The sequence below is a fragment of the Lycium barbarum genome, chromosome 12 (assembly GCF_019175385.1).
Source record: "Lycium barbarum isolate Lr01 chromosome 12, ASM1917538v2, whole genome shotgun sequence".
NCBI classification, from domain to species: domain Eukaryota; kingdom Viridiplantae; phylum Streptophyta; class Magnoliopsida; order Solanales; family Solanaceae; genus Lycium; species Lycium barbarum.
The window spans coordinates 29,131,993-29,144,762 of NC_083348.1; positions in this window are offsets into that span (position 1 = coordinate 29,131,993).

The following is a 12,770-nucleotide window of genomic DNA, read 5'->3' on the forward strand; positions in this document are numbered from 1 at the left end:
CAGAATCAGCTAGAATGGAAGGATTCTGAGAAGACTGAGATGGGTCCTCCCTCTAGGACTCACCTTGGCCCGCATCTACTGGTGGCACCCGATTGGTACCTTCGTCTGTCATAGCCTTGCCTCTCTGGCCGGCTAAAGCTCTTCTCTTCATAGGCATCGCTGAAATCACAATATGTTATTAGAAAAGGAATCTTGATGATACGATTGTAACGAACGATCTAAGATAAGAAAGAAGGACAATCTTCCTAAATACCCCGCAGCCTTCTATTTATAAGTGTGGTGCACAACACGCCATAAGCAAGACTCTACTAGACACGACTTTTAGACAACCCTAGGATGCAACTGCTCTGATACTAAGTTTGTCACGACCCAAATCGAAGGCCATGACCGGCACCCGAGCCCTACCTACCGAGCACCGCTAAACATACTTTCATATTATATTCATAAATAAGAGTTGACCTCGAGGGTCATCAAATGGAAATCTTCTAGATCATAAGAGAAGTATGCTAACAAAAGGATGAGCCCAAAAAGACAGACTATATAACTATGTTGGACAAAACTGTGCAAGCCAACAAGGCCATCACGAAATACTATACAACAAAAATATAGGCCGAGGGGGCCATACAACGTCTAACTATACAATGACTGCCTACAAGCCTCTACTGGAGTATATGACATAACAAAGTCGAGAAAGGGCCCTTCCATACCCATGTGTATAGGGGCAGATTTTCAACCTGTCTACCTGAACCTGCGGGCATGAAATGTAGCACTCCCAGAAAAGAGACGTTAGTACGGACAAAGTACTGAGTATGTAAGGCATGAAAGTAACATGAGAGAAGCATAAAAGTACATAGGATAAAATAAATGTAACATGTATGCCTCAATTGGCTCTGAGGGCCAATGATATGTATAAATACTATGCATGCATGCATGTATGCATATATAACGCCTGTAGGGTCATACATACATATATATATATATATATATATATATATATATGTATGTATGTATATAACGCCTGTCAGGCCTCTGTGGGCATCCCATCGTATCATATCAGCCTCTGTGGGCATCATCATCATCATGTGACCAGCGGATTAGGTGGTAGTGCATATATGATGTTATATCCCGTATTTTTGTACGTCGAATTATTTGTAAGCTAATTGGCATAAGTTAAGGAAGAGATTATTTTGGGATATGAAATAAGGATTTTTAATTCTCAATTTTAATTAGTAAACGAGTTGTTTATAAATTTCAATTAGTATAGAAATATTATTCGATATTAGGGACAAATTAACTATGATTGGATTATTAAGTGGAGATTAGTGATTAATTAAGGTTAATTAAGTTAGCCAATTATATAATGGAGTGGGCCCCACCGATTTAATTAAAAAAAATGAAATTGATGATTCATGGTGAAGGGGGCATGTGTCCTCTAGCTGGACAACATATATATAAGTCAAATTGATGACTAATGTTGCCATACAATGTCATTTGCAAATTGTAACTCAAATTGAGAAATGAGAGGAGCTCAGCCATGGCTGCCACTGCTCACGGCCAACCATGGTTTTGAAAAAAAAAATATTTTCTTGCTTGGATTTTTAATTCTAAGGTAATTTGCAAGTCCAAGGAGGTGATGATAACATTGGGTATTGAATTGAGGAAGAAGAAATAGTGAAATTGGTGCAAGTGAGTGTAGAATTTGCTCCGATTAAATTAAGGTAAGATCTTTTCATTTTATGGTATAGTTGGATTAATGGTATTGTAATGGAAAGATTAAAATTGTATTAGATGAAATTGGAAGTAAGAGATTGCATGAATTCATTGGTATTAGGAGTTGTAATTGTTATATGGAATTGTTGAGTTGAAAGATTAAAAGTGTGGTTTATGTTCATATGTTGTTGTTCGTGCTGTTGTCGTGTTGTCGTTGATACGGCTTCTAAATTTGGAAGAAAGAAGTGTATAACGTATCGTATGCAAAACGTATGTTGGTCTATTTGGCGTATAATCTTGAATGTTAATGATTTGGATTGGAAAAGGATTAAGAAAGGTTATTGGGTTTTTGAGTTGTTTATGGGTTGGATTGTAAGGGTTGGATATGAATATTTCTATTACTGTTGTTGTTGGTATTGATGTGGTAACAGGAGATTAATTAGAAGTTCGGGTTAGGCGAGTTATATAGGGGAAATGCTGCCCGATTTCCATTAAGTTCTTAACTAACAAAAACCCTCATCAAGGAAGTATGAAATAAAGAATGATTCCTATAAGTGATTGGTTGTAGATTTATAAGCTAGAAAGTATAGTTTGCTAATGATAGCGTTACTTTCGTATTAAATAGGCTAAAAGGGCGACGAAGGAAACTTGGTTACGGTTAACCTATAACAGGTATGTAAAGTTATCCTTTCTTTCTTTTGGCATGATTCATATGAAACGAACAAACGACGAATGTATAAGTTCCTATTCTTAGAGACACTAGGATGATTATGTTCTTGATTCCCATAAGCTATTTCATATGGTTTTGATACGTGTCTATGATTTCTGAAGTTTCTTTTGATATAATTCATAATGACATTCGAGGGATACTTGGTATGACTGTCGCCATTGATACTCAAGTGTTAATTCATTCTACTTATTCTGTTTGAGTCTCTGATAATGATTTAGTCTGTATATGGTTGCTCACTACTCTGCTCGTGCATGCCTCAATATATCTTTCACTGAGTCCCGGGCCAGGATACGTTTTCGTGCACAGTTTCACTGCATTGTTCACCGAGTCCCTCACTAGAGGGCCGAGATACGGTATATATATATATATATATATATATGATGTGATGATGTGATGATGTGACGATGTGATGTGGTGATATGATGATGTGATTATGGCGCCAAGGATGGTATGTGATGACTTTATTCACCGAGTCCCACAATGGGCCGGATATGATATATGATATGATATGCATGATTTTCATTTCATAAGGCAAGTGCATTGATATTTTGAAAGTCATACTTGTTTCCTGTAATCTCTATTTAAGGCATGATCCTCTTTATCGTATTTCATGCTTTACATACTCAGTACATATCTCGTACTGATTACCTTTCTTCGGGGGGCTACGTTTTATGCCCGCAGGTACAGATGCTCGATTCGGTGATCCTCCGGCTTAGGATTTCCAGTCAGCTGTCTTGGAGAGCTCTATTGTCCCGGAGCCTAGACTTTTGGTACAAATCTTCTGATATGTATATATGTTTGTCCAGGGTACGACGGGGCCCTGTCCCGTCATATTTCATTGTTGATACTCTTAGAGGTCTGTAGACATATGTGTGGGTTGTATATAGATTGTGATCAGCTGTGTCTATATGGTTTGTTGTGGATATTTTTGTTTGTTGTGGCAGCCTTGTCGTCTTGTGTATTATAATGATATGTAGTGGCAGCCTTGCCGGCTTGCGTATTATAATGATATATAGTGGCAGCCTTGTCGGCTTGCATATTTTATTACGTTGTGATTGGTTATGACTCCTCAAGAGATAGATTATCATGATATGTGACGTTGTGAACCTTTGGGTCTTTGTCAATTCCCACATTGTCTATAGCGTCAGTCTGACTATGTCTAACAAGTACATACACGAGTGTCCAGCTCGGGCACTAGTCATGGCCCACGGGGCTGGGTTGTAACATATCACACTGTCACCTTCCCCATACCTCATATATATTGTTACACCCCAGAAAATTTCGCGTTACCAAGATTTTAGACGACTTAGTATGGGCTCAGATTAAAGATATACAAGGATTAGGGATGAAGATTCTATTATATATGTATAAGAATAACATATAGATGACATTCGAGGCCATATGGTGTAAGTTGGTTAATGCATTACTTGATAAATAGCCCTCGTAACCGTAAGATAAGGTGGGGCCCACATGTCAGGATTTTATAAAGGGCATATCAAAATTTATATGAATAATCCATGGAAAGTTGAGCAAGTCTTAAGAAGGACACTTGAGCCAAATATGAGCATAAGCACTCTAAAAGGGTGATTCAAGGATACATTTTCGGGTGATTTAGCTTTATGAGGCGAACACTCCATTATAAGCTTGGAATTTTGGAAAACACAAAAAATGAAAGTTTTAGATAATTGAAATACCTTTCCAACCATACATTTTGAGCGTTCACACAACATAGGGACAAAACGTTATAGACGTTTTAAGGCAAAAAGGTCAAGCTGGGCAGTGGGCTCGGCCCAACCCGACTCAAGGTCGGTGGGAATCGACCCAAGACCTCTATATAAGGGCCAAATTCGTGCAATTTATTCACATTTAACCCCAAAAGACCTGAAAATTTTAGAGAGAGGGAAGAGAGCCCTTAGAGAGAGAAACCAAGTTTTGATCAAGTTCGAGGTCCCGAATTCCGAGGCTCGTGAAGAGTAAAGTGTATTACAAGTTGTTACCGTCGTTTTAAGATAAAAGTTGAACTTGGGGGATGTTGGCTTCGTGGTGGCTGCTCATATAAGGTATGTTTAAGATGTTAATGATGTTCTTACCATGATCATTGATAGATTTGACAGGTTAGAATAGATAAAATGACGTTGTGAGTTCGATTTTCATTTTTAGATCTCGAATAACTTGAGCGCTGTTTTGGTATGATTAAATGGATAGAACTAGTTGGATATTGATATAAAATTATTGTTGCTATTGTTGTTGATAAGTTGCTGTTCTTGAATTTGGGAGAATAAAGTGTATGAAGATACCGTATACAAAGCGTATACTGGGCTGTTTTGGTGTATATCTTTGGGAGTTGATGCTTTGAGTTTAAAGAGGCTTATATGAGATGTTTGTTGCTGTTGTTGGTTGCTGATTGTGTTGTTAAATTGAATTGGAATTAGAGGGAAGCGAAGATTACAGGAAAAATGCTGCCCGAATTTACGAAAGTTAATTATGAGCTTAGAGAAGTATATGAACCTTTTTCAACTTGTCTACGGTTTCCTTTACCTTGATTGTAGATTGGCCAGTGTTTGGAAGCATAAGTTAAGCTAATCACGTAAGTGACAAGGTATGAAAGGCAAACCTTTCTTCCTTTGGCATGATTCTTGTTGTTATTCATTCTATATGTACTCCATATGATTCCATTCTTAGACGAGTAAGGTCTAAATGTTTCTTGTGATGACTCATTGATATTGTACTCCTATTCTGTTCTAAAGGGAACACCCATAAGGTGCCAAGTTTATTTGTGTATATGGTTTTACTAATGATTTCGAGGAAATGAGTTTTATACTAAAGGAAACATAAAGTTTGATTTTCAAAACCACTCCGAAGGGGGTGCGAGATTTTACTACTTCATTTCATTTACGATTTATGTTTACATTCCATAGTATCATCCCTTTGTATTGACATGATCATTTATTCTTTGGGTAAGGCAATAAGATGAAGTTGAGTAGAATATAGGTAGTAAGAATTTCATAACAATTTTACCCTCAAACCTGGAAGTATGTCCCCCTGAGTCTAGTGAGATACAAATTTGACAACTTCTTATGAAAGACTAAGGCTGATAACTGGATTGTGATGAATTAATTAGTGACTTATGATATGAATTGAAATTCATATTTGTGGATTGAGTTTTTGTTGACATGATTGTGATATTAAGCCGGAAGTGGCTACTCGAAGGGGCCATCATTATTATGCCGGAAGCGGCCGTCCGAAGGGACTATTGTGATACTAGCCAGAAGCGGCTGTCCGAAGGGACTATTCTGTTAACATGTCAGAAGCGGCATGTGTGTTGAGTTGCATTATTTACTTAAATATTGTTTTGAGACATCATGTGCAGATTTATGTTTCTTCCAACGAAGGCTGTAGGTATTGAGTTAGATTGTGATTTCTTCTCTCCTAAGTCAAATTATGATTATGATTTGTTACCACCTTACATACTCAGTACATTGTTCGTACTGACGTCCTTTTGCCTGGGGACGCTGCGTTCATGCCCGCAGCCCCAGATTGTTTAGCAGCTTAAGTGTACAGCTAGGATGCGTGGACGTCAGTTGAGATTGGCAAGATTCACCTCATTATGGAGCTGTGCTGAATCATTTATAGATATGTATGAATATGGGTATGTCAGGGGCCCTGTCCTGACTCATAATGTTCAGTTTACTTCTTAGAGGCTTCTACAGATAGTGTCCTCTGGTATGTTTGTCGAGATGTCGACAAAGTGATGTCAGTTGAGTCATTTGTGGATTTTAAAAGAGTATGTATTTTAGATGATTTCAGTTGGTTTAAAGTACTTATTTGATTGAAAGTTTTCATAATGGTTATACAGATAATGATTTCTATTTGAAAAAGTTTTATGTTCTTAATTTTTTTTTGAAATGACAGGTTTTGATAGAGCGAATGTCTGAGGGTTCGCTCGACTCTGATGAGATTCGGGTGCCCGTCATTCCCTACCATTGTTAGGGTGTGACATATGTAATACATAATATACGCGTATATAACGCTTGAGGGGTCATAAGTCTGTTCATATATATGGCAATGCATAAATATGTTAAGAGCGCATCTTGAATCTGTCGAATGACGTAATGTCGTTACACTTTCGAGCATCATTATGAGATAGCATTTTCATCAACTGAATCAGAAGAAAGACGTACTGAACTACATTACTAGAATATTAATCAACATGGAACATCCCTAGCTACAAATAATAGATTCATTTATGGAGTAGCGTTACATTTTCATTTCGTTCATAAGGACTATGCCAAAAGAAGGTAAGTTAGCCTTAACCTATCTCAAGTCGTCAATAAAATCCCACAATGAGACTGTTGGCTAGTATTCCAATCTCCTTAGTCACTACAGTACACGTAGCAGCCAACAACACAACAACAACCTCATATAAGTCTCTTTAATTCTACATCACTATTCACCCCAAGATTTACATCAAAACAACCCATTATACGCTTTGTATACAACACTTATACACTTTCTTCTTCCAATTACACCAAGCATAACATCCTCAATACAATCTCAACACCAACTATTATCCTTACAACAAGGTTTATAGCTTAAAAATGCATTTACAACATGACTCAAGTTAGATTACATCTCAACATATACTCAAATTCAAGTTTGAACCTTTCTTCCAACTCCTTTCCTTCCAAACCTAGCATAACCATTACATAAACTCATAATCAAGGAGTTAAGATTTTCAAAACTCAAGAACACATCAATTCCAAGAGTGCTTAACCTTAAAGTATCCTCCAAAACCACTACCAAGAGGAGAAATAAGCTTCCATGATCACTCTAGAACCTTTAAACACTAAATCTTCTCTTTTGGTCCTTGATTTTATTATGGGTTTGATAGATATGTTGGAGAGAACTTTCTAGATGGTTAGAGATCAAGGGAAGTAGAGAAAATGAAATAAAATGAGGGATACATGAAATATAAAAAAAATATAAACTGCAGCCGACATAAAAATACAGCCATAAGTACGGAGTGTATTTTTAAATATGATCCGTATTTCTTGACCGTAATTCTCAACATGAAAATCATCTACTCTGTCTAAGAAAGTATGGACCGTAGTTCCAAGTACGGTCCGTATTTCCAATATACGGTCTGTATTTTTGCTTGCCAAAATCAACTTTCAAAAAAACGTATTCTCTTCGATTCGTTCATCCTCTAATCCTTCCAACACTTGCCAAACATGAGCTTAAATCCTTGTATACTCAAGATGAACACGTCTACTCTCATATAACATGGAAGATAACTCCCCTCTCTGAATCTATAGTAACCAACTCATGAAGACATTTAATGTATAAAAGTACCGGGTGTAACACAGCCTTACTCCAAGAGCAGAACAAAATATCATCAATTGACACAATCACAAAATGGTCTATGTATGTCTTGAATACACTGTTCATGAGGTCCATAAATGTTGCGGGTGCATTAGTCAACCCGAAGAACATTACAAAAAAATTGAAGTGCCCGTATCTAGTCCGAAAAACTGTCTTGGAGATATCCTCGGTCCTAATTCTCAGTTGATGGTAACCTAATCTCAAGTCAATTTTGGAAAAATGAGTAGCACCCTGCAGCTGATCAAGTCTGCAGTCAATGCACATTCTCATCGTGACATTTTTCGTTTTCACAAATAACACAGTTGCATGATGTGCCAGGAATTTTGGCACATCCAATGCTCTCTAACTCTAAGTTTTACTTATTTTCGAGCAATTTTGTGTTTGTTTAATGTGTTTTATGTGTTGTGCAGGTATTGTGAAGTTAGAATGCTCGGAAAGCAAAAAATGAGAAAAATAGGCAATCTGTTCTGACAAGCATAAGGACGGACCGTCAACATGCTCGACGGCCCATCGAACTGCCTCGTCAATAAGTTCCTACGAAGTAACAAATCATCAGGTCATCATCAGATCGTCGACTTGCACCGTCGACATGATCGACGGACCGTCGAAGTGCTGCGACGGTGAAGTTCTTGCTGAGTGAAAAAGTATACTCGGATCGTCAATATGGTCGTCGAGCATGTCGACGACTGTTGAAGTAAAAAGATGACCCGTCGAAGTGCAAGCCGAGCTGGAACAGGACTGGGATTGATTATTCCGAGTTTGACTTGTACAAATACCTATTTAGGTTTTATTTTTCAGACATCTAGAGTTTTAGACTTGTAGTAATTACTTTTGAGTTATTATTACTTTTGAAGATTTCCAGACAATTACATTCATTACTTTCAAGTTTATTCGTAAGTTCAATAAAATAATTCAATTATGCAATCTTCAATCTTTTATTGCTTTCTTGTTGCCATGAGTAACTAAACACCTTTACTGAGGTTGTGAACCCAAGGATGGGTGTGTTGTGATTGGGGATCGTGAAAGATATACGCATAATGGATTGTTAGGGTTTATTTGTTCTTCGTTTTCAGCATATAGTTAGTGGTTGCAAACATTAGCTAACGCCATAAACTTTAGTTTATTTGCGAGAATAGCTAAGGTTAGGTAAGAACAAATAACAACAACACGGGGCTTCAAACCTTGTTTAATAAATTCACTTAGGAATAAGAGGAATTTACTTGGCATAATTAACCGTTCTCCATGGATACTTTCTTATCTTTGGAAAAAGCATAGAAAGAAATAATCTTTTCTTATTGGGAAATAGTTCAGATTCACATAGAGGTTAAGTGCATCCATACAAACAGTCCATTAGAAGTATATCAAGATCGATACCCATAATCATACACTTTATCTGACGGGGACACAACCTTGGTTCTTTTTACCCAGATATTTACAACTTTAAATTTTCAGTCACTTTAAATTAGTCCACAAACCAAATAAACTATAAAACCCTTTTCTGGAATACACCAGGACCGCAAGATTAGTATAATACTTGTTTAGTTAACTTTTCACGCCATATTATCTATGAGATTCGACCCCAACCTCGTTGGGTTACTATATTTGACAACGTCCGTGTTATACCATTATAAGTGTAATTTGAGCGTATCAAATTTTGGCGCCGTTGCCGGGGAATACGGTTTTGAAATTACTAAATAATGTATACTCTTCTTAAAGTCTTTGTCATATTCCAACACACCTCGTTTGCTACATTATAAACCAGGTGATCATGGCCAATAACGAACTTCCACTCGAGAATGTTTTTGCTAATGAACCAGAAGCAGATGAAGATTTTGCATCTGCAATCATTCATTTGAGGGTGACTGCTACTACTATCAAGTTTGATAATTCCCTCTATCATATGCTCAAGCAAGAGGGATACTTTCGGAATGCACTCGATGATGACCCTCGCCAACACATAACATACTTTCTGGATGTGTGCTCTCAGAATATCCAGTGGGGAGTGACTCAAGAAGCATGTTACGCCCCTTGTTTTCGTCATAGTAGAACTTATGATTTCCTAGTTGATTATGCCTTGGGAAGTGAGACCCAAGCCCGAGTTTTGGAGATAGAAAATATCTTACCCCGTGTACGGGGGTACCAGCATGTATTCCTGGCAATTTACAGAGTTAGAAGTTGAACGAATCGAATCGACACGATCTGAACTGAATCAAAAAATCTGCAGGACACCAGTCATGATTAACGAGTCGTCGAACCTGTCGATGGGCCATCGTTGTGCGGCATCGACAGGGTTCCTTAGCCATGTATTCTGCAGGCAAAAGTCGATGGCACGTCGACATATCGACGGGCCATCGACCCGCTCGTCGAACCGAACCACTAAAGCATTTAATTTCCCAAGTATAAATATGTGGTCCGTGATTTTATTTCATATTTCATCTCATTTACAGATCAAGAAACCCTAATATTTTGCTCTCCCAACATTTATGGCATATTGGTGAAGATTAGGTAAGACCCGGACCACGTAAACTCGAGCTAGTAAAGGAAGGTTGTCCCTAGGGTTTGATTGAAGTTGTTGAGCTTGGAGAGTTGGATTTGAAGCTAGGGTTTGAGATCTTAATCTCTCCAAGGTATGTAGATGATTTTTACCTTTATATTTAAGTTGAATATTGAGAGTTTTAGTGATTTTAGGTAAAGAGAAGATAATTGTGGAAGTGATAGATTGATAAAGGTAAAGGTAGTGTCATGAGATTATTTTAAGAAATGATTAGAAATGGATTTACGTGTATTGGGATATATATAGGTGCTATCATTGTAAGCTTATAAAGGAGATGATCGTCTATGATTCGTTAAGCTTTATGTGTGCTTGGGGACGATTAGTAAGCGAAGCAAGTAGCCTAATTAAGGCTTATGTTATCTTAATTGTAGATTTACAAGTTCAAGAAGTAGAAGTTGAGCGATTTGATATGCGTCAAGGTATGTTAAGGTTATTCCTTCTTTTATTTGGCATGATCCTATGATATGAGCCAATAAACGAGTCAGAGAGTTTTCATATTACTCTATTCTTATAAGTACTAAGAAAGATACAGTTTTGATGTTCCCTTTCCCCGGTTATGGTATTTCGCCATATACATATCTTGTGATTCCTGTTCTAGTAGTATGAGTTCAGTAAGGCCCATGAGAGGCAAGTTTTTATTATATTGTTTGAGAGTCCGTTATTCAGTTTTATTTGTACTATGCTTTCAATTTTAGTTCTCAGGGGTACGAATGAAAGGCACACTTGACAGGGGGTGAGGGTGTGACCTATGATATTACGTTTTATATGTGAAAGGCACGCTTGACAAGGGGTGAAGGTGTGGCCTATGAGTGGTCCATGAGTGGCCTATGATGTTGGGATATATACATATGTACATGAGAAAGGCAAACTTGACAGGGGGTGAAGGTATGGCCTGTGATGTGACGATGAGGTGTGTACCTACTAGATATAGATATATATGCATGTCCATACTTCCTGACACACTGATTTATGCACTTATAGGCAGATACTACTTCATACAGATTCATGTAGATAGTCATTTCAGCTTATAAGTCAGATCTTATTCATGATTTCTGTTTATATATTCACATGTTGTCTTTATGCCTTACATATTCAGTATATTATCCGTACTGGTTCCCCGTTGCTCGGGGGGCTGCGTTCATGCCCGCAGGTACAGGTAGACAGAGAGGTGGTCCAGCTTAGTAGGACCCTTATCCAGCAGAGATCAGTGCACTCCATTCGATCCGGAGTTGCAGTCTATTTTGGGAGGCCATCCTTTTGAGATGTATATAGATGGGTATGACGGGGCCCTGTCCCGTCCTTTCTACAACTTTATTCCAGTAGAGGTCTGTAGACCGTTGTATGTAGTAGTCAGATGATGTAGCCTTGTCAAGCTTCTATTCTTTTGTGTACAGTATATGTAGTAGCCTAGCCGGCTTGCACTGTTCTTTCGCATGTCATGTATATATGCAGATTGTACAGAGTTCTGATGTTTCCACTATGAGATTAGTTTATGCCGTTGGCACAATTGGCCACTAGTCTCTCTTTACTGACAAAGAGGCTTAATGAGAGAGAAGCAAAGAAAGTGAATGTTTGTGAAGATATCTCAGGCATGCTGCCTGGAATGTACCAAGTCCCAGAGGGTCCATATAAAAAGGGTCCCCCTCCACAAATTGAGAATGTTCAGTATGTGGATTATATAGCTAAAGGGGAGATTCCTAGGCCAATTCAGAGATACTGGAGACCCCAACAAGGGCAGAGGTCATATAATCAAGGGAACTACAACAACAACCAAAGGAACTACAATAACAACTATAGTGGACCGAACCAAGGGAGATACAACAACAACAACGGTAATTTTTGCAACAGAAGTTCCAACCCTTACATTCCACCAAAAGGGCAATCTAATGATCAAGGTAGTTCAAGGTTGGAGTCAATGCTTGAGAAAGTGTTAGCAAGTCAGACAAATACTGAAAAGACATTATCTGGGCTTTCAGAGATGGTGGTCTCTCATTCAGCAGCTCTTCAGAATCTTGAACAGTAGATGCGTGATCTTTCCAGAGAATAACATCCTGCTCGAAAATGAGGGCTTCCTAGTAATACTATTCTAAACCCGAAGAATGGTGAGGGCGTGGAACGTACTTTTGCTGTCAGCACAAGTAGTGGTAAAATAATTCATGGTGCTGACAAGAAGGTGGTTGATCTAGACCCAATTATTGAGGACGAAGATATTCACTCTGATGTGAAGAAAAAGTTGCTGATATTCTAGAAGTTGCTGCTGATACAGGGAAACACATGATAAAAGGGGCTCTACGCCCTTTGACTCATATGTACAAAGCAAAGCCTCCCTTTCCTCAGTGGTTGGCAAAGAAGAATGATGATGCTAAGTATCAGAAGTTCTATGATCAGTTGAAG